The sequence below is a fragment of the Poecilia mexicana genome, unplaced genomic scaffold (genome assembly GCF_051168715.1).
Source record: "Poecilia mexicana isolate PSO_F unplaced genomic scaffold, ASM5116871v1 scaffold_20, whole genome shotgun sequence".
In the NCBI taxonomy this organism is placed as follows: Eukaryota; Metazoa; Chordata; class Actinopteri; order Cyprinodontiformes; family Poeciliidae; genus Poecilia; species Poecilia mexicana.
The window spans coordinates 10,051,061-10,076,547 of NW_028263389.1; the positions used below are offsets into that span (position 1 = coordinate 10,051,061).

Below are 25,487 nucleotides of genomic sequence, written 5' to 3' on the forward strand. Positions count from 1 at the left end.
ATCAACATGCGGCATTAGACAGACAGATGTGCAGGAAGAAATTCACAAAATGCTAAATTTGACAGTAGGGATGCACGCGTCAGATTTATCAGCTCAACATTCACCATATTCAACCAGATGCATCTACATTAAACACAGTGAATCATGCACCACAGAATGGACTTTGAGTGCATTTTAATGTGAACGTATGGCTCCTTGCAGTGCAATGGAAACTGCTGACGACACTTTTTGTGCTATGCTCATATTACTAAGGCTGGAACTCCATATATCTTATTAACAATGGATTTTTTTGCAGATAAAGAAAAAAAACACTAGGGAGCTGTGCTGAATTAATTTAGCATTCCATTTTCTGTTTTTGAGGAAAAAGCAAAGAACGCATGACTACACACAAAGGTGAGTTTGAGAAATCACTGCAGAAGTACGTAATTAGGCTAAGGGATGCATAAAGAGCACAATTTATGAAGGTGCTTGTTGAGCAGTGTCAGTTGGTCAGTGTAATGCTTTCTGCCATTACTGCATGCAATATTTTAGAAACGATAACTTAACTTACTGCAGTATCTGAGAGCGTTGCAAGACAATAAGCAACATTAGAAGATCCAAATCGTAAGGAAGCTTCTACTTTAAGGTTCATCCTGTACGGTAGGAGTTCATCCTGTAACTGGTGGGTGGCCAGTTTGAATCCGCGGTCAGTCGTTGTGTCCTTAAAGAAGAGACTTCACTCACCTTCCCTGCTGGTGGTCATCAGAGGGCCTGGTAACAGTAACTGGAATTTGGACATAGGTAAAGCTCATCAAGAGTCATCTTAGTGACCAGCCAAGAAAAAAGTCTGAAATTCGCTGCCATTAATTGTCACTGCCAGGCATGTAGAAGTGGGCCTTTGTTACTTTCTGAAAGCCAAAACTAATTTAGTGCTTAATTCAGACCGAGCTTAAATGGCGGAAAGAGAGCCGACCTCTCCAGGAGGACAATAAGCCCTGCCTTTCTACAAAATAAGGAGCACTTCCTCATAAAAAGCCAAAGGAGACTAAGCTTTGTGAAAATTCCTCACAACTTAATTTAACAGCATCAGTCAGCAACCACAAAAAATGAAGATGCAGTTGATTACATCTACACGGCCTTGAAAAGGTACTCTCATATGAACATTTTCCCCTTTCGACACGTTAAACAACGCAAGCTAAATTTAACAAACAAGAAAAATCATCTAAGTGATCTTATCATGGTGTGTTTTTACTCTAAGATGTTTTGGAAAGGATGCAAAATTAAGCCGTATAACCAAGACGTCTGTCTTTTTTTGTGTGTGTGTGTGTGTGTGTGTGTGTGTTAATCTCCGCACTTGTTTCAGCAGCTACAAATATCAAATTTAAGGCTCTACATTGCAAACAATTGTGAATATCTGAGGATGCCAAACTGACAGATAATTGCAAGCCTTCCGGGTGTTTGTCACTTTGCCCCCCAAAACACTGACAACACATAATGAGTTTCCCTTAATTGACCCAAATGAGCCGTATAGCAGACAGAAATCACTTTCATAGTGTGTCATCACTTCCCTCTCAAAATAAAAAAAAAAATAAAAAGAAAGAAATGATGGCTCACAGGAGATTATATGCTACAGAAGTGTGAAGACGCACATCCTGTCTGTCTGCAAGCCTAAAAAGAATATGGGTGATAAAACATGCCATGTTCCAGGACAAATCACACATAAAACAAAGTCACAAAGCTGTAAAATGATGCTCAGTAGAAATATCGTTAACACTTTTTGGATGGAGAGTGAAACCACAACAGCTGAGTGATCAAACACTTTAACAAGCAGATGGTCTCTGATTGTTACAGGAACATATGTGTCGGAAATCTAGAGCAAAACTGTAGGTGTGTGGTTTAGAACTACAAATTTAATGCAAAATTCCTTGATTGCAAGTATCCCACATTTGGGCGGGTATCAATCCTCCGAGTCTTCAAAGCTTGAGGCTTTTATGCAAGTTGAGCCAGAAGCTTTGTACGTATAAACTTACATAAACTTACTGTAGAACACAATTCAAACATATCAGTGGGGAAAATGAGCATAGAGCCTGTCAACATTTTTTTCTAAATAAATTTATTTTAAAAGTTTAATTGTTTGTGTGGTTGAATGGGTATAAAATCATACCCGAGCAATCATTCCTATTTCTTCTCTCAGTAAATGTTTTTTTTTTTTTTTTCCCCATTACAAATTACTAAGCAAAACTTTGGACCGTTTAAGTGTACTTTCTTTTTGTTTTTCTTTTTTTTTTGTTATGTGCACAGTTCATTTCAGAGTACAGAAACAACAATATATCAAAATCAACTTTCCAGCTCCACAGATTAAGGTAGACACAAGAAGGCCAGGCATGTGTCCGTAGCGATGACGGGTCTAATTTCGGCTCACAGCTAAATATATTTTACAGTGCAACACTGCTCCTCTGAACTGTGGTTTCGTGATACCTTTGATGGCTCAACATCAAAGCCAGACCTCACCACTTTTAACTCTAATAAACTAATTCATATTCTGTGTTTGGGTTCAGCCGAGATGAAAAAAAAAAAAAAGTAAGCTTACCCCTCACAATGCATATTCATTGGGTGACCCGTACAGAGACGCAGACATGCGCTAACAACACTCAAGAGGCTAACAAGACATTGAGCTCTTAAGACTGAATGAAATTTCCCCCGAATTACGGCATATATTAATTCAGAAAGTCCTTCCTGTGTAATTATGATAGCAATTACAGGTTGTGGTCTTGGTTAATACCCCCTCACTGAACTAAATCCCAAGGAATCAGTCTCAGGAGCACACCAAGCATTAATGTGTGGTCTCCACTGTTGTTGACACACCACCCCTTGGGGTCCATCTGGGTTTTATGGTAGGCCCAAAACAGATGTCTCTAAATGTGTAGTGTGTGCTTGTGTGGATGTATGTGTGAGTGATTGCTTCACCTCCAGTCTATTGCTTGAAATATATTCACGTCTGCACGGCCGTCTACCTGACCCACTTGTCTCCGTTTACTGGTGATCTCCCCTTTTTTTTGTCAGTGTGTATACCTGACCCACTTCTATCATGAGCATGGCTCCATTTTTAGTTTTGAATTTGTATTAAGAGTTTTTAGTATTTAATTTGAGAATGTTACGTTTTCTATTTAAAAATGAAAGATTATTGGAGATTCTCTATTCTCTTAACATTACACGTTTAATGTATTGGGCTAACTGAAAACATGGATACATATAAGCTCCAATATGCTCATGTATACTTTTGAAATGCATGTTACATGTGTAGTAAAATACTACCGAAGAGTTTTTTTTCCTGATTTTAAGCCTCTTGTAAGAAAACCAAAGTCCTTTCTGCCAAGATTCAACAAGTTTAGATTGACCTATTGGAGTCGATTTAAAAAAAGGGAGAATGATTTAAGTGCACACATCCATGACAATGATGTATAACTGCTTATGAGTTTTCAGCTGAATGCTTTTGTGAGTTTTCCTGGATGCCTGCATCCATCAAACTCACCAAACACAGCTTCCCTTTCAGCTTAGGGGTAGAAGCAAATGTGTAAATGTCTATAATGATAAATGAATTTCTGTGTATGTCAGTCTGCCTGTAATTTATTGAAGGCACTGAGCTGCAAGGCTGAAACTCAGAGAATGAACGTCCTCACCCGGAGCTGCTCTTCAAAGGAGACGGATTCAAAAAGGTGGAGCGAGAAAGTCAAGTTTAGGGTCACTTAAAGCAGATTGAAGGAGAGGGGCTGGAAAGAATGAAAATAATAGAGGAGGAAAATATGAAAGGGATCAAGATGGGTGGAGGTTGGATGAGGTGAAGGTGAGCAGTGGTCGGGAGACTGGAGCAGGTTGTACTCAAGAGGAGAGGGGGTGTTAAACAGGTCAGGTAGGAACAAAAGGAGCGATGAGTAAGGAGGACAGTGGAGAGGATTACCAAAACGTGGATTTTAGAGGAAAAGAAAGACAAGCCTAATAGAACTTCAAAAAGCCCTTGGAGTTAAAGAAGTTGGAATGGAGTTGAAGTGTGGCTTGGCCGTGAAGGAAACCCCATGGCATTCCCATATATATATATAACAACCCACATGCCAAAAAAAAGACAATTTCTTCATATTTCTGTAGCCCCGGTGTGCTCAAGTCATGTGTCAGTGGACCGGTCCTAGAGAGGTAATTGAATCAGGACATGAAAATAACAGCAGGACAGACTTGAGGTGAAATAGCTGGGCGCAGCTGGAAAAGCAACACCCCTTGACACCTTTAAAGTAAAATGAAAGGAAACACCGGGGGGAAACAGCGGCGCCGCAAGCATCTGAGGCTGCAGCGTCCAGAGGGCCGACTCTGAGTGGCCTTTCACAAGAGCCACAGCTCCAGGTGTGACACAAAGTGGGAATGTTTAAAATCCAATCCGATGCCTCGTCAACTTTTCTTTTTAAGACTTAAGTGTCTCTGTTTCCAGACAGTCTTTCGGTTTTCTTTAAAACGTGACTGTAATCATCCGCAACTGGGTAATATTATGAAAGAACAGGCGAAAAATGATTCGGGTTCACTCTGCACACCCCAACCCCCCGGGAAAAAACATGCTCAGTGTGAAATAAACCAACTTGCTCAAGTTTCCCACAAAGCTCAACATGCTTTTTACGGGTTACAGGAAAAAAAAAAAGTTGCACAGGAAGACGGGGAAATTGATTGAGCGGAGGCACAAAGTGCTCTGTTAGCGGCATGCTTTCAACTGAGCTCATCCAGCAAACTATTCTAAAGGGGATATTGCCTGTAAAAACTTTCCCCTCTGCTACTGCATACCTCAAGCCACAGCAAGTGTGGGGGGGTTCTTGGGAGCACAGTGTAAATAAACCCAAATAAGGTGCAAACAAGCCCAATGAGGAAGGGAAGTGAGGAGGTTGGAACAAAAAAATATAAGGTGGGTTATGTTTTCTGCAGCTGCCCAAGACTGTTAATGTCTGCACTTTTTCTGTTAGACACCAGCCCTTGGGCCAAACCGAACAATTAGGTTATTCTTCTGGGGCTGCGAGTGTGGGTGTCTGTGTTGCGAGACTGCGTCTGGAGGTGATAAAACAGCAGCGAGCACATAAATAATGACTTAATGATCCCCTTCACCCTTAGCTATAACGATGACTTTGGAGTTTTCCTACCCGGGACGCCAGTGGGGTGGGCGGGATAATCCACACGTGGCCTCCAGGTGTGCTTTTACTCCGACTCTGTTACTTCTTAACATAACTCACAAATTCCACACGCGCTTTGTTGAGTTCCTGCTTCTCTCGCTCGTCTGCGCTACACATTTTCCGTAAAAGCTTTGCCATTGAAAGCATTCTGCCGTGCCATATGGACACAAACTTCATGCTAAACCTTTTTGCGCTTTCAAGCGAACAATACGCCCGGATAATCTGCATCAATCATCCCATCAATTCATATTCGTTTGCATGACAAGACCACACAGGAGTGCGCGCGAATGTTTGAGTGACAGGCTGACACCTAATCAAGCTTCCGGCTAAATTATAGTCCGGCCACGGAGGGAGAAACACAATTTCTATAGCTGCTCTGTGACACTGCTGCCTTGCAAGTTGACACATAAATGCACATTGAAGTTAGCAACCCTAACCTTTCTTTGTTTTTCTAATTATGTTCTTTGACTGAATATGGATCTTTTAGAAAAATAATTTTGTAGTTTCTAAAAAGTTAAGTGGAAACTCTTAAAGCCCTCAGTTATCACAGCAGCATTAAAAACTGAGGTGACATACAGTGTCTATTGTCTGTAATAGACACTCATGATTTATCAATTACTTTAACAGGTTGAGCTAAATCTATAAAACCCTGGGTTTTTGAGAAGGTGCGAAATTCCACTTTGGGTAAAAAAGAAAAGAAAATACTGGTTAGTATATTATTATTAGGACTAAACGAAACAAGGAGTTGTTTGATTTAGCTCGTGGAACTGAAGGATAAAGACATGAGGAGTTGGTGTGATTGTAGGATTATACTGACGACAATGACATGTTGCTCTAATACTCGCTTTATGCACATTTGTTCCCCAGCCGAAATGACAAACTGCTCCTGTGTGTGAATGAGGCAACTATCTGGGATTTTACCATTTCTAGGTAACTTATTACATCCAGTTTGTACCCGCTGATCTTCTCAAACTGTATTTTTTTTTTTTATTGGGCAAATCAGTACACCAATCTAATCTGCATTTTAACATTTCTGGAAGAAGTGAAAATCAATTAAGTTCCATTTTTATTAGTGCAAAACATTTTTTGACTTTCAACAAAAGATGATCAAACTAAGCCTGAATACATGAAAACATTTTTTTAACTAATTTTATTGTCAAATATCAATTTGGTTTGAAGCCATATATATATATTTTTTTTACAATAAAACTCTGTAAACTCACGAATTGGGCATAAATATAAGCGAATAAAACTTGTATTGGAGAGTATTTGATAGGCACATTTTTAAGGGATCATGCCAGTCGAGACCCCATGGTGTCAAAACCACAGTAACTCTTCTTCATCAAAAATATATAACGATACATTCATATTAAAAAAAACAACATTTTTTACAATGATGGGAGCCTATTTCTTTAAGAAATGCTTATACAAGTCACTTAAAAGAAGGAAAAAAAAAGTTATGAGCTGAAAAGAAGAAATGAATAAACTTTAATTCTCCTGGTTTTTTTTTTAACCAGCAAAGGCTTTAAAGAACCAAACAAAGAGCAGTTGCACAATTACCTCCTGAGAGTCAGCTGCTTGATGGTCCCTTGTATCGGTTTTTGCCTCATATTGTGCTGTCTCTCCTTTTTGATGTTTTTCTTAAGTTAACAAAAGGACGCAGGAAAAACTCCCCACCCCTCCCCATTCCCCTTAACCATAACAGCAAGGGGAGTGCTTTTCCTCCTAGAAGGCCCTAAGGGAGGCCTGTGGAGTACAAAATAGATCAGGATGCTACAGGGCAATGGTTTCATAAGGGCAGAGGTCTATTTTTAATGACAACCAGAGCACGGTGATGCCACGCTGTGTGTAGTGCAAGCAGAGAGCAGAAGGATGTTCTGCGTAGGAGTTCTTTCCAGCACTATGACTGTCTGAAAAGTTCTGCAGAGGTTTTAAGTCAAAAACTACTGCGCAAAGTTTCCCGCAACAACATCCCCTATACAGAACAACATGTCTTCACTGATCCCAGGTTATCGTCAAGGGGTGATAAAGTACCAGCCTTCTTCGTTTGGTTTCCCGTTTTCATGATAAAGTAAAAAAAAAAAAAAAAAAAAAGAAGATAGCACATTCATGAGGTTTTCTGAAAATGTGCTTCTCTCCCTAACATACCTGAATCTCCATAACAAGGCAGAGCGAAAGCTGGAGGTCAGTATTTAGGTGAATAGGCTCAAGCTGGGGTCAACGAGCTGGAGCAAAAACCATTATGAGAATGTGAAAGAGGAGACGTTCCTTTCAGTGGAAGCGCGACCCGCTGACCCCCTGAAGTCCTGACACATGCATCCAAGCTGCATGTGAAATAAACAGAGCTATACATGTTGCTTCCTATATGTGTACACACACACACAAAAAAAGCTATTTTTGTAACTTGCCTGAACTCACTCTGGTTAGCTCGAGGATTTATTTGCTGATTTCAGTACAGTCGCTATCTTAGCAGACTCACTTTCTCAGATCTCTGCCAACGCTGGGAGATGCCGCAGGCTGTAAAGCTTCTCCAAACAACATAACAAAACACAATGCACACCTTACGACTGGTACAACCCCTGCCGTCTCCTTATGATTTAGAAACAGGAATAATGATCGTGGATCATGACATATGAAATAAAATAACTACTATAAATGTAAATAAAACATGAGTGACTAAGAGGATTTTTTTTTTTTTTACGCCAATGCAGCCGTTACAATTATACAAAAGTAAATTTGAGAAACAATATAAATGTGACACACATTTGCTCTCTTTTGGTGCCATGCTTCAACTGAATAAATAATCTTTAACCAAGATAAAAATGTCATTAAAATTAGTATTTTATTAGTCTACATTATTTTTTTTTTCTGCACACACGTTCACAAAACTAGTGCTAATATGAGCGCCGCAGCACATCTGCACGTCTGCACATCTAACTCCCACAGGAAGTTTAAAACTAAAGAAAAGTTGGTGGATTGTTTATCATTAATTTATAGATTTTTACTTTGTAGCTACAGAGCGTCTTTCCATAAAGATCTTACATTTTTAATAAGTTAATCTTACAAAAGATCTTATTTGAAGATCAGTCATTGGACTGAATATTGATGCAGTTGTTCAAGATTGAAAAACTTGAACAACTGATCTTCCCCGTCGTCAAGGTACTGTAGTATTAATGCAGTTGCCTGTTAAAAAACAGTTTAATATTCATAAAGAGGTATTTCTTTACAGCTTGTATTTCAATTTTCGATTTTTACCCTTTGGAAACCATTTAAAAAGATAATTATTCACGTGTGTTCATATTTCTCCTTTGCTCTATTGACGATGAAGAAAGGCGGCAAGCCTGTCACTAACATGAAAAGCTTAAGCCTGTATAGAAAACGGATGAGTATCTTCAGTAGTTTTCCATAATGGTTAGTGTGAATGCTGCTTTAATGCTCCCTATGATAGAGGTCTCCGTCCAACAATCACTCACGTGCTTTCAGTGTTTGTGAAAGCATTTGTGAAGTGTAAAATTGTGTTTTATACCATTTAGCTGTAGTGTGACCACACCTAGTCGTCTACTCCATTTAAACAATTCAAAAACATATCCTATGAATTATTTTCTGAATATGTGGAACATACATCCTAGATTTAAATAGTTTTTTTTTTTTAAAGTCATTGGATAAAAATGGATTGAGAGTGAGATAAACAGCCAGTCACACCTAGCTCCATCTGTCTGAATGCCAGAAATGATGGCATTTCAGCATCAGGCGATAAACACGTCAATACGCTCCAACACGGCCAAAAGGGTATTAAACATCAAAAAGAAAAACAACAAAAAAACCACATTGAAAGGACTCCAGATGTCCCCAAATGTTAATTGTAACCTCAGAGACCTTAAACTACAGACCATCTCTTCCGTGTTTCAGTGAAATAACAGGGGAAGTGAGATAATGCCATGCCTTTACAAAAAAATAGGTCTTACAAAGTAATAAATAGCTGATAACACAGAATGCCGCTATGCTGATGTGAATGAATTGCTTTATCTCGTGGACGTGACTAGCAAATCATCATCAACTGTGTGCACCAACGTAAGAGGGGAAAAAAAAAAAAAAAAAAGCATCTTGCCGGCTTGAGTTATTCAGGTGTGTGTGCTTTAACTCAATGGCAAGCATCCAAGATATCATCAGGAATTTTGAACAGGCAGTTAAATACTCCATCAATTTGACCTGACCAGAAAAACCGCATACTTTATGAACCTCAGTTAGTTTGTTAAATGATAAAAAGTTTATGGCAGTACAATAATAATAAAAAAGGACCAGAAGAGTTTGACTGCATAGGTTGTCATGAAAACATGCCTCTTTTATTTTTTTTCTGGGAACAAAGTTCAGGACTTCTGGACGTATGCCATTTTTAAAAGATGTGACCAGCAGGGTGATGTTTGACCATTGCAGATATCCCTACAGCTCAAAGCAACTGTAAAAACATGGTGGTGGGTGGGTGATAATTTGGACTTATTTTGCAGCCGAAGCAACTTGGACATACCGAGTAAAATAAGAGCTCCTGTGTGAGGAAAGCTGGCCCAGACAGAGTTATAAAAAATTGGGTGAAACTGCAAATCCAGCAGCAGATGAACATCAAAATGAGTGGGGAAAAAAAATAATTATGGTGTTGCAACTTCACTTAATCCTAAGTAAAGTTTTTCAGTTGGTTGTTACATTGTTAATATTCTGAGTTTAGTATCTTCATATGATCTGCATTTTTTTTGTATTTTCATAGTCGTTATTTAAATAATCACAGAATAACAAGATCAATAATTTGCATAGTATTTGATCAAACACTGATGAAATAATAAAGTTCACGGCTCCAGGAAATGTCAGAGGAACTCTACAGAGCTCTAGCAGAAGAAGGTAAACGCTCTTGTTTTAACAAACAGCATAATGAAACCACTGCATTAACCAACCCTGGACTGTGTATGGAAACAAAGAGCAGTGCCAGCAATACCTAAAGATTTATTGTATTGTTTTCTGCCGCAGCTTACGTCCTTATCGCTCCAACCCAGTACCTGGCTAGACTTAATTTCCCATAAGACAATATCCCTTGAAACAAACCTCCCACTTATGCACAAAAGCATTCAGCTCCAAATGACCACTTGCTGTCATGCGCACATAAAAAAAATGTATCACAGTCAAGTCTGGCTTAAATGTATAGAACAAGAAGCTCGATGTTGGCAGGAAGCCACGCGGTTCGTAACTGGTCGTCCTTTTCCCCTGCCTGTTTATTTAAGATGGACTGAAAAGGTATTCAGAGGGAATAATGAACACTTTATTATTCGCTGTTGGTTTGGATCAGACCACATGTCCACTATGTGGTTTCACCTTCAGAACTGAGGCAGCATTGTGTCTTGGAGTCGCCAGACCATAATCACCCTGGTCTGGCAAAGAGCTTGACTCTTTGAGAGTCTCATGTCTTGAGAGCGTGCTGCAATTGCAGGAAAGTTTCTGGAAATCAAAAAGCGAATGAAAAAAAAAAAAAAAAGCACTTAACCTCGTGCTTATTTTTTTTTTGGTTTTTCCTTGATTTGTTTTGAGAAGCCGTCACAAAAAATGTTAAGATGTGGCCGCGTATTTCACTTCTTAATTTCAAGGCTAACGTTTTCTGCATCTCCAAGGTGTTTTATTTGGATTTTATGTGACAGACCAACACAACACGCCACGTAATTATCAAGTGGAAAGAAAATGACGTGCTTCGAAGATGCTTTTAGTAATAAATATCTAAAAGGTGCATTTGTCCACTGTGATTCTCATTCTTATTCGCAAAATTGCTCCAGGCTGCATCAAACTGGATTGAGAGTGTCAAGTCTTCCCACAGGTCTAGACTTTTAGTCATTTTTACACAAGAAAGTGCCTTGATCTATTTTTTAGAAGAAAAAGTAAAAGAAGACGGAAGAAGAAAGAAGAGAAAACACTTTGATCTGAACAACAACATCATCATCATCATCCTACTGGCTGCATATTTATGGTTGTTGTCCCAGTCTCAAGGTTTTCTCCGTCTCAATCTAGTTTTCTTCCAGCATTGCCTTGAATTTGGCTCCGTCCCACGTCGTCTCACCTATTGTGACTAGATTATCAGTCCATGTTGAGGAAAAACATGACGGTGCCACCAACACGTTTCACGGGAGCATGGCATGTGAAAAGGTTGCAAAAGGGACAACATGTTAAAAAGGAGAATGAATGTTGAATGTTTTTATCTGTTAAATGTATTTGGTTAATAAATTTATTGAAAGTTAAATGCATAATTTTGGATTGGTCTTTCACAAGGACCCAGCTTGGTTTTAAACATTGCAAATCATCCAAAGGGTCGCAGCAGAAGCCTGAGGGTTGCAATATTATTTTCAGTGTAGAAAAGAGGTTCTATGACGCCACGGCCTTAGCAGTTTGAAGACTCCTCTATAATCTTTTACATGTGCAGAAGTTTAATGGGAAGACAACGGTGTATTGCCAAAGCGAATATCGGAAAGACTTGTTTAATATCTAATTATTTAAGTGGACAAGCTTCCTTTGAATAAAAATAAAGAAATACGTAATAAATAGCCACTGAACCATGGCCAAGAATTGGCAAGAGAGTTCCAAATCTCCAGTACTTTCAAATGCCTAAGGGCTAAAGTCCAAAGTGGAAAATAGTGGAACATGACTTGAGGGTCAGGTGCGAAGCAACTTGAGCTGAGGTGCAAAGCCTAGAGAGTAAAATCCAGCAGACTACAGTTATGAGAATTGACAGTGTAGAAACTTGGGAATGTCTTGAGTGTGCATACAGAAAATATACAAGTAAAAAGGTTTCAGAAAATTGATCTCTCTCTCTCTCTCTCTTTCTCCTTCCCCTCCACCATCCTGTCAGGCCAAACTCTTTGCCTATCTGTCCTTTTCCCTCTCCCACCGACAGCTGAATCCAACTGACCAGCTCACTCAGGGACCTACTGGGCGGGTTCCTATCGAGAGAAGCTCCATGTACAATTATTTCCCTCAGACCTGCTCCATGTGGTGTTTACTCATCACTCCCCATCTCTATCTCCTCGATTTTCTCCCTCCTACCCTTTACTTTCCCATTCAGGAATCAGATTCGTTCCCTTTTTGTCTTGGAAACCGAAGTTCTTATCTCTTTGCCTTCATATCACCCCTCATCTCTCCCAGTATCTCTTTTTATTTTCCCTTGCTGAAATGCATGTAGTGGACTGTTTTATCTTTTTGATGTTATCACAAACTTTCACATGAGGTAGGATAAAAAGAATTCGGCATCCTCTGTGATTTTATTTTTTCATTCATCTTCTGGGTAAAGTATCGTCTTATAACTCGTCTTTTATTTTTCTTCATTTTCCCCCCCCCCCAGTATATATATTGCTCTGATAAGCCCTGCGTAATATTTCAAAGCATAGATAAATGTTTTCATTTGCTGAAGATTAAAGGATTTTCTGTATTTATATCCTCTCACTGATCAAATTAGAGCTTTTCTGGCTGTTTGTGTTGCTACAGAGAACACGAAGCTGGGATGGCTCTAAACATATTACATCAAAAGCACTTTTTGTATCCCAAAATGATGCACTCAATTAAGACAAGAAGCAATGGAGGCAACACCACAGAGAAATAAAACCCTAAAAAGTACAGATTGGATCCATCAAATCCAATATTGGTGCAACACCCAAAACTGATGCCATTCCATTCCATTAAAAATCTAACTAGCACTCTTAAAAAAAAATTAAATTCAATAAAAAGAAATAGAGATTTTTTGGGGGGATGTTTTAACTCACATTGTCATTCCCACAATGTTGTAAACCATGCATTATTTGCAACATTTAGAGAGGTACATCTAAATAGTAAACCAGGCAAATTAGGTACTGAATTAATTGATCAACTTTGAGGAGCCATTTGCTGCCTTGCTTGCTGACAAGTTGTCAGCAGACAGACTGTTTGCTGGCAGAGTGAGTCTTTCTGTGCAACGCCACCTTTTCAATGCTGCCTTATTGTGGACAGAGAGTCAATATAACAGAGATCTGTCTTGTATTTTCTGCAAACATTTAGAGCAGCGGAGGACATCTCAGGCTGCAAGAGTAACAATTGCAAAGGCAACAAATCTAGAGGTTTATAGAACAGGAAGGCCTGAACATGGAAATCTGTTTCATCCAATTGTTTTGATTTCATGTCCATCTGTAATAGAGCATAATGATTTGGGGGAAAGTTGGCAGCCTGAATTGAAAGCATATTTCCAGTGTAGGGATTTACTACATGAGAAGTTTGCTGTTGCACATGGAAAAGACTCGACTGATGACAAAGTGACAGCCATAGTTTTTTTTAAACCCCTGATATTAATATCTGTTGCATCTCCCTCCTCCTTACTCTTAGCGGTCTGCATGATGATTTATCAGCTCTGTAACACAATATTGACACTAGCAAGAAAGAAAATGTAATTATCAATCTTTTTAATAATAATGCAGCCGAAGGCAAATGGTAGCAGCATAGCTGAGACATTTTATATATTTGTTTGTGACACCAGGATAAGCACAAGTCTATATATTTAAGACAAACCGCTCTTCCTTGGGGGGGGGAAGGCATTAAAATTAAAGATCAGAGCATCTCAACCAAAAATCATTAAAAGGTTTCCAGGCAAGTCACTTCCTCTGCTTATATACAAAATCCAAAAGCAAACACAAGCTGAGCCCCTGCTTCGGTAATAGCTGGCTGTTAATTTAGTTGTGCCTATACATAGCAGAGAGTGTTAAAGTCTCACAGGAGGCAGTCCAGTTTTACTCTCACCTCCGAGGTGCGAGCCGCAGCGTGAAATGAAGAGGCTCCTACAAAAGGAGAATTATACGAGCTGAGCCCTGCTATCAAATGATCCTCTCATTCCTACTTGAAAGTCGTTCATCTTTCACAGAATTACTACAGGGTGACATCCCACAGAGGAGAGAAAAAAAAAAAAAAAAAGACAAAAAAAAGCATGTACTAACCCCCTCTGTCTGCCTGTGCGCTTGGTGAAAACTCATGACTCACTTCCCTATCCAAATGGCCCCAGAGCACCCGATCAGTCAATAAACAAAGGCTGGCAAAGCATCTTCCCTTTTTCATCCTGGATTCTCTCATTTTAAATCCTCTTTTCACCTCTTCTCCCCTGCACCCCCCCCCACCCCCCGGCTCATCACGCCTCATCCCCCCTCTTCTTACTGCCCCTGTGTTCCTCTTCACCTGTCCCTCTTCCCTACCTCATACTGATACAAATATAGAAGAAAATGAAGTCAAAACAACAGAAAAAGTTTACAGTAATCACTTCTGTTGTCGCTAAAGTTTGCCACCATCTCTCTTCTTTTAACCTTTCTAACATCCTCGCAGCTTGATCCCCGAGTGCAAAAAAAAAAAAAGAAAAAAAAAAAAGAGGCTTTGGGGATTACTTAATCGTGACCCAAATACAGTCCCTCTTTTTGGTTCTGTGCTCATGTCATGGTTAAAAGACAGACTCCTTTTGCTATTTGAGCTCAGTTTGAGGGTGTAGTGGAGAAAGAGGACAGAGCTAATGTAGTGTAGCAGTGCAGGGCGAGTGACTGGCGGGCTCAGCGGAGATAATTCCCTCTGACGTGCCGACATGAAAACTGGATGTTTCACTCAAAATCGCAGATATTCGCGCTCAAGCCCAACGGCAATAATAATAATAATAATAATAATAATAATAATAGCAGGTCTAGGACTGTGTATGTGTCACCTGCCTGCGTTTTCTCTTCCTCTGTCTCTGAAGTCAAATTTCCAACACCTGCTCTTGTGCTGTTTAACATGCAGTGTGAAATTACAGCGCTTCCCCCCCCGCCTGTTCAACAAGGATGCGTCCCATCAGAGAACTGCTGCGTGCGTGTTTTGTCTGATACGTGAGCACTTTTCATCATGTCAGTCCCACCTCTTGCTCATGTCTGATGCAATTCTGAAAGTTTCTCCTCTTTGATAGCTTCACTAAATTTCATTATTCTGTAAAAATGCCAAATCATTAAGGACCAGCCCCGAGAGAAGGTGATGGAACACTATTGATGATGCTGAAATCAGACGTTTGCATACACTGTGCACAGGTACGCATCCTCCCCCCCCCCCAATGTCTGAAATTAAATCAGATTAAAGTTTTTTTCTGTTTTAGGTCTTGGTTTCTAACTAAATTCTACAAAACTGCCTTTTTTCATCACTTTCTGCAAAGTCAGAAGCACATACCTTTCCTTAGGATTTCGCAGGATTGTGGAAAAGGCTTATGCGTCCTTCCAACAGTGTATGTAAACATCTGGTTTCAAGTGTAGTGTCATGTCGGGTTCGTGTGGATAAACAGCAGATGTTGTGTTGTTGCCGTGTGATAATTTCCTCTTCGGCGATGAAAGACAGAAATGCAGTGAATGACTAACTTTCATTTCCTTTGTGACGGACAGGCTCTCAAATTCACTGTGGGAAACCTTCGAGTTGCCATAGAAACACCATACCATCTCTCAAAATGACAGACAATAGCAGAAATAAAAGGAAGGGGGTAAAATGTTTGCACACACCGTTGCAACTTTCTCATTTATGTGGAAATAAATCAGGAAGGAAGCAAAACTCAGTGCTACAGACAAACAGAAAAAAAAAATGGGATTAAGATCAAAACAAAAACCATACCTGTTGAACTTTTTATATGATATAATATGATTAATACATGTAATGGTTGATAAGTATTTTTATGTGATTGATTGGCCCAGTCAAAGTCTAGACTTAAATCCAACCGGGAATCTGTGGAAAGATTTGAAAATCAATGTTCCTCGCCATCTGATCCTGTTAAACTTAAAAAAAAAAAAAAAAAAAGACAAGAAATGTGGTTCTGCATAATACCAACTCAGGGGGCTGAAGACAAATGAATCCCAAAGGTTTGTAGATTTTATAAAATACATAGAATTGTGTTGTTTTAACAAACCAAAATTTGAAAAAAAAAAAAACTTTGCATGGCACTGTATGGGTCCACACCAAGCCTGAAACCGCAAGTGTCAGGAGAAAGAAGGGAGGAATTAAATGATGACAAAGTGGCTGTGATGTATAAATACCTCTGGGTAATGTGAGGACAAAACCCAGCAGGAAGCAACAGAAACCACTTCAACTATTGTTTGAGGCTCTGAGTTTACTTGCATAGGAGGAATAATTCGCCTACTGGGAGAAATTTAGTAAAAATCCGTTCTGTCATGCAGTTCTCAGCCAATAAAGTCAAATTCTTTGTGAAGGCAGAGTGAACAGACAGCAGCCATCCTAAAAAACATCTACTTTGTTGGTGCCAGATAAATAATTAACCAAAAGGCTCTCAAAAGAAGAACACTCTGGGGCCATAGGGTAATGACTGTTTAGTTTACATGTGCATGATTATGCCTTTTACTCTCACTCTCAGCAGGGCCGGACCCCCATTGAGACACCGGATCACAAAGGTCAACAACAATTGGCTTGTCATTCCGTGGGTTTCCATAGTTACCGTGTGGGCTGCCGGGGCCGCCGGGATCATTTTCATCACAGAGTTCGTCCTGGCTAGGGCTAATTGCTGTGTTTGTGCTGGTGTCAGTGCTAGGGCAGTCTGCCATCGCAAAGCAAATATCAGCGCTGCTGGTCAAACAGCGTTCTTCACTACGAACTCAGGAAGATGCGACTGCGTACTCGGGGAAGACAATGTTTTGCAGTTATTAAGTGTGCCAGTTTCAATTTGAGTGGATAAATCGTGGTGGTGTTTATGTAGTTATGAGCGCACGCGCAATTTTCCGCCTGCAAAATGTCTCAAAATTCACATCAGACTTGCCAAAACTATTCACTCCATTTATTTTTTTTTGGAAAAAACCGAAATGTAATCAAATCTGAGAGCATCAGGTTTTTCTAATTATTTTCAACTCTGCGGTTTGGCTTATTTTTAAACAAGCTCACCGCCAATATAAACTGAAACTGTCTTCTGAAAATGGATGTAATCACACTCTAACTCTATTCAGTCTTTGTTCCTGTTTTCAATATTCCCAAAGAATTTCAGCATTCACAGTCCAGACACTGAGTGAAAATAATTTTGCCTTCTAGACCTCCATCCATCTCTCCATTGTCTAAACCCGTTTATCAGTAAAGGGTCAAGGGGGGGTTAGGCCCATCCCCAAACCAAGAGACGAGCTTTACCTTGGGACAGTCGCAAGTGCATCAAATGGCAACACAGGACAAACAACTATACACACACACTCATACCTGGGGGGGAGGGAGGGGCAATTCAGAGCAAACAATTTACCTAAGAGTAATATTTTTGTGCTTTGAGAGGCAGCCGGATCCCGTCCAGACATGGGTTACGTGTTTCTATCGGTGAGCACAGTGTGCTGACAGAAGGGATCAGGGATAAACACTGTGATGGATCTGAGCCTTTAAGATTAGATTAAACAGTTCATGGCATCAAGCCTAATACCGTGATCAAAACAAAAAGAGAACAAATGAAAACCGAATGCCCAAAAGAAGGCTGCTGAGGGCTCTGCACTCGTACTCAGTAATCATGTTCATGTTACAAGGTGCTTGCCTCAGGTCTGCAAAACAATCGGCCATAAATGATATAGTAAACAGTTATATCCATTCAATTATACGCCGCTGAGCAATGAGCACTGCTGTGGGGACAAAGCCGCAGGGCAGCTGTGCACAAATGGATGCACAGCATTTCATTTATATGCATTATCTCCTTTAATTTAACATTTTCTCGCTGATCTCCCCAAAGAGTTTCTTGAAGGCTGCATCAATGGGGCTTTTTAGACACGTGAATCGCACTCTTAAACTCAAATTCGCAGGCTGAGAAATGCCGGAATGAAACTTTCATTCTGCCCTGAATAGTTTAGCAAAACCACAAGTTAACAAATTCAAGGGCAGCTTTTTTGCTAGAACATAATAATTTGACAACTTTGAGGTGCTCAGAAGGAATGCAGTAGTTGCAAATAAGCACAAAATACGTGCACTTATTTGCACCGAATCTGTCTTTCAGTGGGGGCAATGAATCCTGTTCGACTTCTAACTCATAAAACTTGATTTACTTTATCGATTGACACATTTTGCAAAAACAGATTAAATTTATATTTAAAAGGAAGTTCGTTTTTTTTTTTATTTAATGTCATATTAAAGCACATACTTAAGTATGTTTCAAAGCAAAATAAAACTGAAAACCTAAACAAAAACAAAATAAGTGTAGCTTTTAGATAGCAGAAACGGACCAGAATGTGTAGCTAAGCATAGCAGCTATCATTTTTAGCTTTTCTCAATTTACTATGCGCTTTTTACTGCTGAAATGTATTTTTAAGATATTTGTTTAAGTTTTATCCAACAATGGTTTCAAAAAAATGAAACCTGCTCAAATGAAAACAGAACTATTTAATATTTATTTAACTAAATAAATGCATGTTCAGATGCTGAAAAAAAATCAAAGAGTAAACAGCTATTTGATATTTAATTCCTTTTTTTCATTTATCCTCTGTGACATATATTTTATACTGGTTCTCCTCAATTTGATGTTGCATTTATTTTATTGAGTAATGGTGGGTGAGATCATAACCAAAGAGCATAACAGAAAAAAAACAAAAAACTCCTAAATACAAGGTAGGAAGATCCCTTCTAGGGAGGAGGGATGAATGCAAAGTCTATGATTGATGCAATCAGGTGGTGGGTAACTTTTTCCATTACATGATCACCTTGACCATGTTGTGCTATATCTACGAGGGCATTTGGACTGAATATATCCAAGTCTGAATGTCGCAGTCTGACTGGATTAATTGACCAATTGACGTTTTAGCTAAATTTGGAGTTTAGGCAACTGGACACGTTTCTCTTGCAGTCACGTTCAGAGTTGACTCCAACCTACCAATGCTGTTTAAATCAACAACTTAAGAATTAAGATGTGAGTTGAAGAGGGGGGGGGGGGAGCCAGACAGAGCTGTGAGTGCGTTATTGAGTCGACTTCAGCTTCTATAGTGGTGATGGTTGCACTCTGCCAGCACCACCATGTGGTCAGTAATTGAAGGGCATGAGGAAAAAACTTATAAAACTGATCATCTTTGTTACGGGTGCTTCGTGAGCGGGTGTTATGTTCGGTGCTCTAAGCCGGCGCATCCCTATATAAGCAACAGGACGTCCTCAGTAAATCTGAAGTTGACTTGAAATCGCCCTTTAGTGATCAAACCAAGCCGTGAGCGTATTTAGCAGGAAACGGATGGACAATCCACGTGAGAATGCTCAACATTGTTTTAAATACTAGCAATGAAGCAGACACGTACATCAGCACAACATGATGGTGATGTTTTCGTCTCTTACCAAGTAAAGTGCCCAACTCCCGTTCATCTAGCACTGAGCCAAACTGCGTGTCTTGTCCCGGTGAGAAGAGAGGCGGACGGTCACTGGAAATGAAGAGGAGCTGGAGATGAAATATCCTTACAGCTTATTTGTCTCTGCGACTGACGACCACGTTCAAAAATAATTGTAATAAAAAAAAAAAATAATAATAAAAAAAAAAAACAAAAAAGAAAACTCCTTGTGTCTCTACTGGGATTCCTCTGTGCTCTGTCTCGTCCCTCCGGAGCCAAGTGTGCTATTTCTGCCCCCACGGGGAAGCGCTCACCGGGACCAAGCCGCCCGGCGCACGGTGGTTCGTAATCGGACACCGCACTGTCGCGCTGCGCCACGCACCGAATGCCTTCACTCCGTGTCGCGTTCGGCTTTTAATCAAAAGAAGCACTTGCACCTTGAAAACGCAACAAAAAAGAAGACGAAAAGAAAAAAAACAACTTTTATATCTCAGCTATAATGGCTGCTTGTGCAAAGAAAAGAAGAAGAAGAAAAAAAAACCCACAGCCAGAGGAGCGGAGGTGGGCGCTGTGTCCACAATGCTGCTTTCAGTTAAAGCTGCGCAGCTCAGGAGCAAGGTTTTTGTTAGCCGAGCACTGCGCCCCCACTTCGCGCGTCCACTCCGGCGGGGAGGAGAGACGTGGCAGCGACGCACAGCTGTCCTGCAGGTGGAGAGGAAAATAAGTGAAGACCTTACAACGATGGAGCAACAAGTGGATTGACGGAGATTTGTTAAGCCAGATTTTTATTCTGATATATTGAGACCAAAGTCACATTTAATCTGGTTAAAGGTCAGCACCATGGGAACGCTTCATGGAACCCCGGGAGTGTTAAAGAATGGTGTGCGTTGGTGCTGTAGAGCGGAGAAAAGCTTCACATTCATCTGAACATGCACTGCGCACATGTTCAGATGAATAAATGTTCTTTTTTTTAAAAAAAATCAATATTATTAGAGAAGTTAGTCTTTTGTGCATATTGTCTATATGTTAAATTTTAAGTGAGGCTGAAAACGAAAACCAGAAAACACCACAACCACTGTGGAACATGGTGATGGGAGCATCATGCTGTGGGTGCGTCCTTCAATACAGGCCGCAGACGACGAAAACAGGAGGAAGATTTTGCTAAAGATACAACCAGGGCTAAAACTGGATGATTTAGATCACGCATTTGTTACAAAAGGGCCACTCAAAGTCAGCATCACAAATGTGAATATTTAAACCCCTTAGAGCCCACAGTTGCTTTTAGAAGTCAACAAAAACAACTTTTATTGTGGCATTTCACAAATCTGACTTCAAGGAAGAGAGGCAAGAATAATACAAAAATATATATTTTTTTAATTTCTAAAAAAAATGTTGTTTGCAGTTTGGACGAATGTGTTCTTGTCAGACAAGACCGAGGTTGAACTTTCTGGCCTACATGTACAATACTGGAAAGCTAGCACCACACACAACCCTGAACACATCACCCCCCCCCCCCCGACCCCCCCAGTGTGAAATAGTGGCTGCATCTGCGGAGATGCTGTTCTTTAGCAAGAGCAGGAGGGCTGGTCACTAGTTGATGTGGGCAGGGTGGACATGAAAACAAAGTAAGGAAAAACTGTTAGAGGAAAAACACCCTAAACATACTGCCACTCCATGTGACTATACGTTCACTTCCAATCAAATAGTTTTAAATCAAGTTATAGCGATGCGTTGGAATGACCCTGCAACGTCCAGACCTGTAGTCAATTCACAAAATCTGTGGTGAACAAGTGCAACTCTGGACCGGTGTCACCTGGAATAAACAACGAAGGGTTCAAGAAAATAGAGAAAGCTAACAATGAGGCTTAGCTCTTCATCCTGTCTGACTGACCCTGAGCTGTTTTGCTCAAGAAGAACGAGCAAAAAATGTAACAGTCTGCATCTATAAAGCTGGCAGAGAGACGCCACAAAATCCTTGCAGCTCTGCTGTATTGCCATCAAGGTTGGTGCTGCAAAAGATCGACGCAAATCCACACCAATCTTTTCAGATTTTCACTTGACGAACAAGCTCGAAAGCCGTGGAGCATTTCCCTCTCGCGTCACAATCGCACGCCGTCAAAAACCGTGCAAATAAACACGTTGAAATCCGTAGACGTCGCCGTGCCGTTTCTAATAGGGCCTACGACAATAGGAGAACGGCGGCGTCGGCCGGATGCGACGCTGCGTGTTCCAACGGCGAGATCTCCGGATGCCATTCATCCTCTAATGATTGAATGCTCTGAAATTAACACCTTGCCATCAAGCTGGAAAGACCCGCAGCTCCGGGGCTTTGACAGACAGCTTGTTTCTGTCTCTTTGATGGACACACAGCGGCGTCACCAGCAGCTTGTTAATGCGACTCTGTGTTGAACAGGAACGTGCCTTTGTGGATGCCTCTGCTCCCGTGTACCCACATCTAAATTCAAATCAGGTCATTTTCATAAAAATGTTGCTGCCCACATGGGGGAAGTAAAGCTGAGATTTACATTTCAAGTGGCCTCTGTGCAACTCTGGGAAACGCGTAGGGGAACCTTTCCTTATCTGTGGTGGATGCAGGGAGAGAGCAGATATGCTGGATATTAAAGCAGACTGGATGAAGATATGTCAAGCTAAAGGCATCTGTGATTTAGGAATAAAGATATCTTGCCGAAAGAAAGACGGTTTGTGTGAGCACTACCAGAATTGACTTTGCACTAGAAAAATCAACTCAATTGTGTGTATACTTTCATTCATTCTAAGCGCCGTGACCTCCAGAACTTTTTTTTTTTTCTCCTCGCATCAATTGAATTTCTCTCCTTTTTACGCTGCATGGCTTGCTCTCTTTCACAATAGATGTTTTACTCCCTCATGGCCAAACTCACAGAGCTCCAGCTCAACTTCAGAATGAGGCTTTAGTAGCCTGGCTCCACACAGTGAGCAGAATTCATCAGTAAAAACAATGGAGTGGCTTTGAACGCGCCATCAGACACACAGATGGATGACGGTACATTAGCCCATGATTGGAGCCATGAGACGGATGGAGACAAAGATACGGCTGCTCTCAGGTCTTTGGAGTTGTGTATGTTGTATTGCTGGGCAGAAGCTCCCCACAGTTCACCTTATCGCCATAAATCATGTCCCTGTGCTGGGTTTCATCCTGGGGTTTCTATTGGAAGTGCACCGAGTCGATGACTCTCGCTGAATTTATTTCAACCCAAAAAAAAATAAGTAAAACGATGTAAATATTTTTGTTAATTTTGTCAACAACAACCTTCACATACAGCCATATTCTCAACAGGATGACTTCAATTAGAGCGTATTTGTGTATTGGAAAAGTCTGGACTAGGGGTCAGCAAACTTTTCAATAAAAATTTTGCTCCTCTATTGCAAAAATAAATATAACAAAAATGAATCAGTAAACTTTTGCAAAAGAAAAAAAAAACAGGAATGTAGGCAGCCCACTTGAAATACAAAGCATCTACTTTGTAAATGAAAAACATTAATTTGCTTTTAAAAGCCTTGCACTATTGAACCCCTTCTCTTGTAGATGCTCTATGCAGATAAAGCATAAAAACAGACAGAACAAAAGCCATCCTTTCTTATTGCCTTTGAATTAAAAACAATTCAGATTTGATTTTTGTCAGAGTCACAGTGTAGAGGTCAGAGAGCCATAATTGGCTCTGGAGCTGCAGATTTTAGACCCCCTGACCTCGACCTACGGTAAATCTAATTGAGATTTTCTTTTTGCAAGGCTCAAAAACTGATGTTCACTGACTTGCACTGTCCAATCTAAGCTTAAATTACTTAGTAAACCCAAACAGGCAGTAGGTCACACCTCAACATGCAAAAAGTAAGTAGAGACTTGTAGCCAAAGACTTGTTGCAGTAGTTGCAGATTCTGAAAATTAAACTATCATTTTCCTTCAACTTATTCACCATTTTCTGTTGATCTCCTACATAAAAGTTCAATAAAATATAAATAAAATGGTTAGTTGACATTTGTGGTTCTCAAATTGCAAAACACGGAGACGTTCGCAGGGTCTCAATATTCTAACATTGCGCTGTAGGTTCAAAGCCATTAAGCTAATTACTCCGACGCATTCTCTCTCATTTCTGTTTATTTGTCGTTTTGCGTACCGACTGTAAGCTCTTGCACTGGCAATGAATTATGTGCATGTTATTAGTGACTGTAAAGAGCGAATGAAGGCGGAGACGCCAACAGCCGGCCAAGTTCAGTGCTTTCGTGCCAATCCTTAGTTGACCGTAGCCAAGACCCCATATTCCTTCTGTCAAACAGGCCATCTGTCATGCTGTTTTCTGCCATATCATGTCCCAGGTCAGCCCACACCTTGCAAACACATTCGGCCAATCATAACCGCCAACGGGGACGTAGAAAATATGCCCTCTCACTGACACACAGAGAGAATATTTTCACACGTTGAGGCTGAAATACGACAGCTGCAAAAAAAACAAAAAAAAAAACGAGTGACACTCGAGGTTTTGCCCGACTCGGGTTGCAAACGAAGGTGAAGGTGCAGGTGAGGTAAGGGGAGCAGGAGACGGTGTTTAAAGACAGGGCAGGGGTGCATGACTATGAAAAGATAGTGAGGGTGAGGGAGAAGAGCTGGCCAGCTGTGAAAGACTGCAGTCATTTCTCACTCTCAGCTCCATACCTGCAGACTCAATGAGCCGTTCCTGTGCTGCAGCAGGGCCAAAGCCGTGCGATTTCTCAGGCTCATTCAGCCTTGCCATGCCTTGCAGAAACAGACGCACCCAGGGCCTTGTAGTGCCAAGACTCTGCAAATCTACTTCCCCCCGCTACGATTCGCCGAGTGAAAGATTGAGCAATGACACCGTGACATTTAAGGGTGTCGGATCATGTGTCAGGTGAGCGCGAGCTCGCCGGTGTCACCAACAATGTTTAGATTTGGATTTATCAAATAAGTAAATGAGATAATGCTTAAATGTTCTTGTATTCAGTCATACGGCCTGGTTTTGTGGCGTTCCTAAATTTTCTGCATCCTATTCAGAACCAGGTCATGAAGGCAAGAGTGAGTGCAGAGGTCTGGAGATGTTCATTATATCCTGTCATATTTTCAGGCAGACACAAGGGTTCTTCGGCAAATCAAGAGATGTAAATTTTCCAGCGGATTTCGGTTCCGACCAGACGCGTTTAGTGAGGGGATAGATGTGTCCAAAATCACCTTTTTTAACATGGAGAAGAACTTTGTCAAAAGCTGAAAAACAAATTACAGTGAATATCACTTTGTTTTTGACACCACTTGGAAAACAGGTGTAAAAAGCACCTAAGTATTTGTTTAATCAAAATCTCAAGCGGCCCATTAATTGATGCTCTTGGCTAATTTTCAGCTTGGTGATCCGTTTGTGGATCTGGATATATATTTTCAATCATTCTGATGTCAAAAGTCCCAACTCAGCTTCTTCATCTTCACCATAAGTGCCAATAAATGTGTCAGAAACTGTAACAGTGACTCTGCTCCTCAATGAGCCCCTCTTCTATGAAGAGCATTTTTATTTCTTAGCATCGTTCAGTAAAAGAAATAACCCTCCAAAATCTCTCAAAACACTTTTGACATGTGTGAAGAAGTTGAATCATTATATGCCATGGATGAGCTCTAAAACTCTTCTGAAGCATAGTTATCACATTTTTTTTTAAACACACTCCACTCCGAGGCATTTTGTTGTGTTTTATGTAAAAGCAAAGAGGTTTACTGGTTAATCTCTATGGAAGACTTCCATCTCGTAGCATTAAATCCAAATGAGAAAAAGCAATCAACCATCAAGAAGCGAAAACAATCCTAGTCTACGTAAACAACACAATAATCGTTGGAAATTGAATCAGAATTTTCGCATACACTCCAGAGCTTTTGTAAAGGCCTTGAGTTGAGGTATGATGACATGCACTCCAGCAGATAACGTTCCTGAGATTGCCAAAACATGCAATATTTATGATTCGGAAG

General features: G+C 40.4%; 1 protein-coding gene across 2 annotated transcripts in view; it reads right to left on the reverse strand.

Annotated features, from left to right (window-relative positions):
* The window catches only part of sema5a (sema domain, seven thrombospondin repeats (type 1 and type 1-like), transmembrane domain (TM) and short cytoplasmic domain, (semaphorin) 5A), a 157,738-nt gene that overhangs the window by 127,039 nt on the left and 5,212 nt on the right, over nucleotides 1-25,487 (reverse strand). Inside the window, exon 1 of one of the 2 annotated variants that reach the window (XM_088001155.1) lies at nucleotides 19,500-20,526. The exons of the other annotated variant lie outside the window; for it this stretch is intronic. The gene's annotated coding sequence lies outside the window, so the exon portion shown is untranslated. Of the gene's footprint in view, nucleotides 1-19,499; nucleotides 20,527-25,487 lie in introns of those variants that run through there. 2 annotated transcript variants of the gene reach the window in all.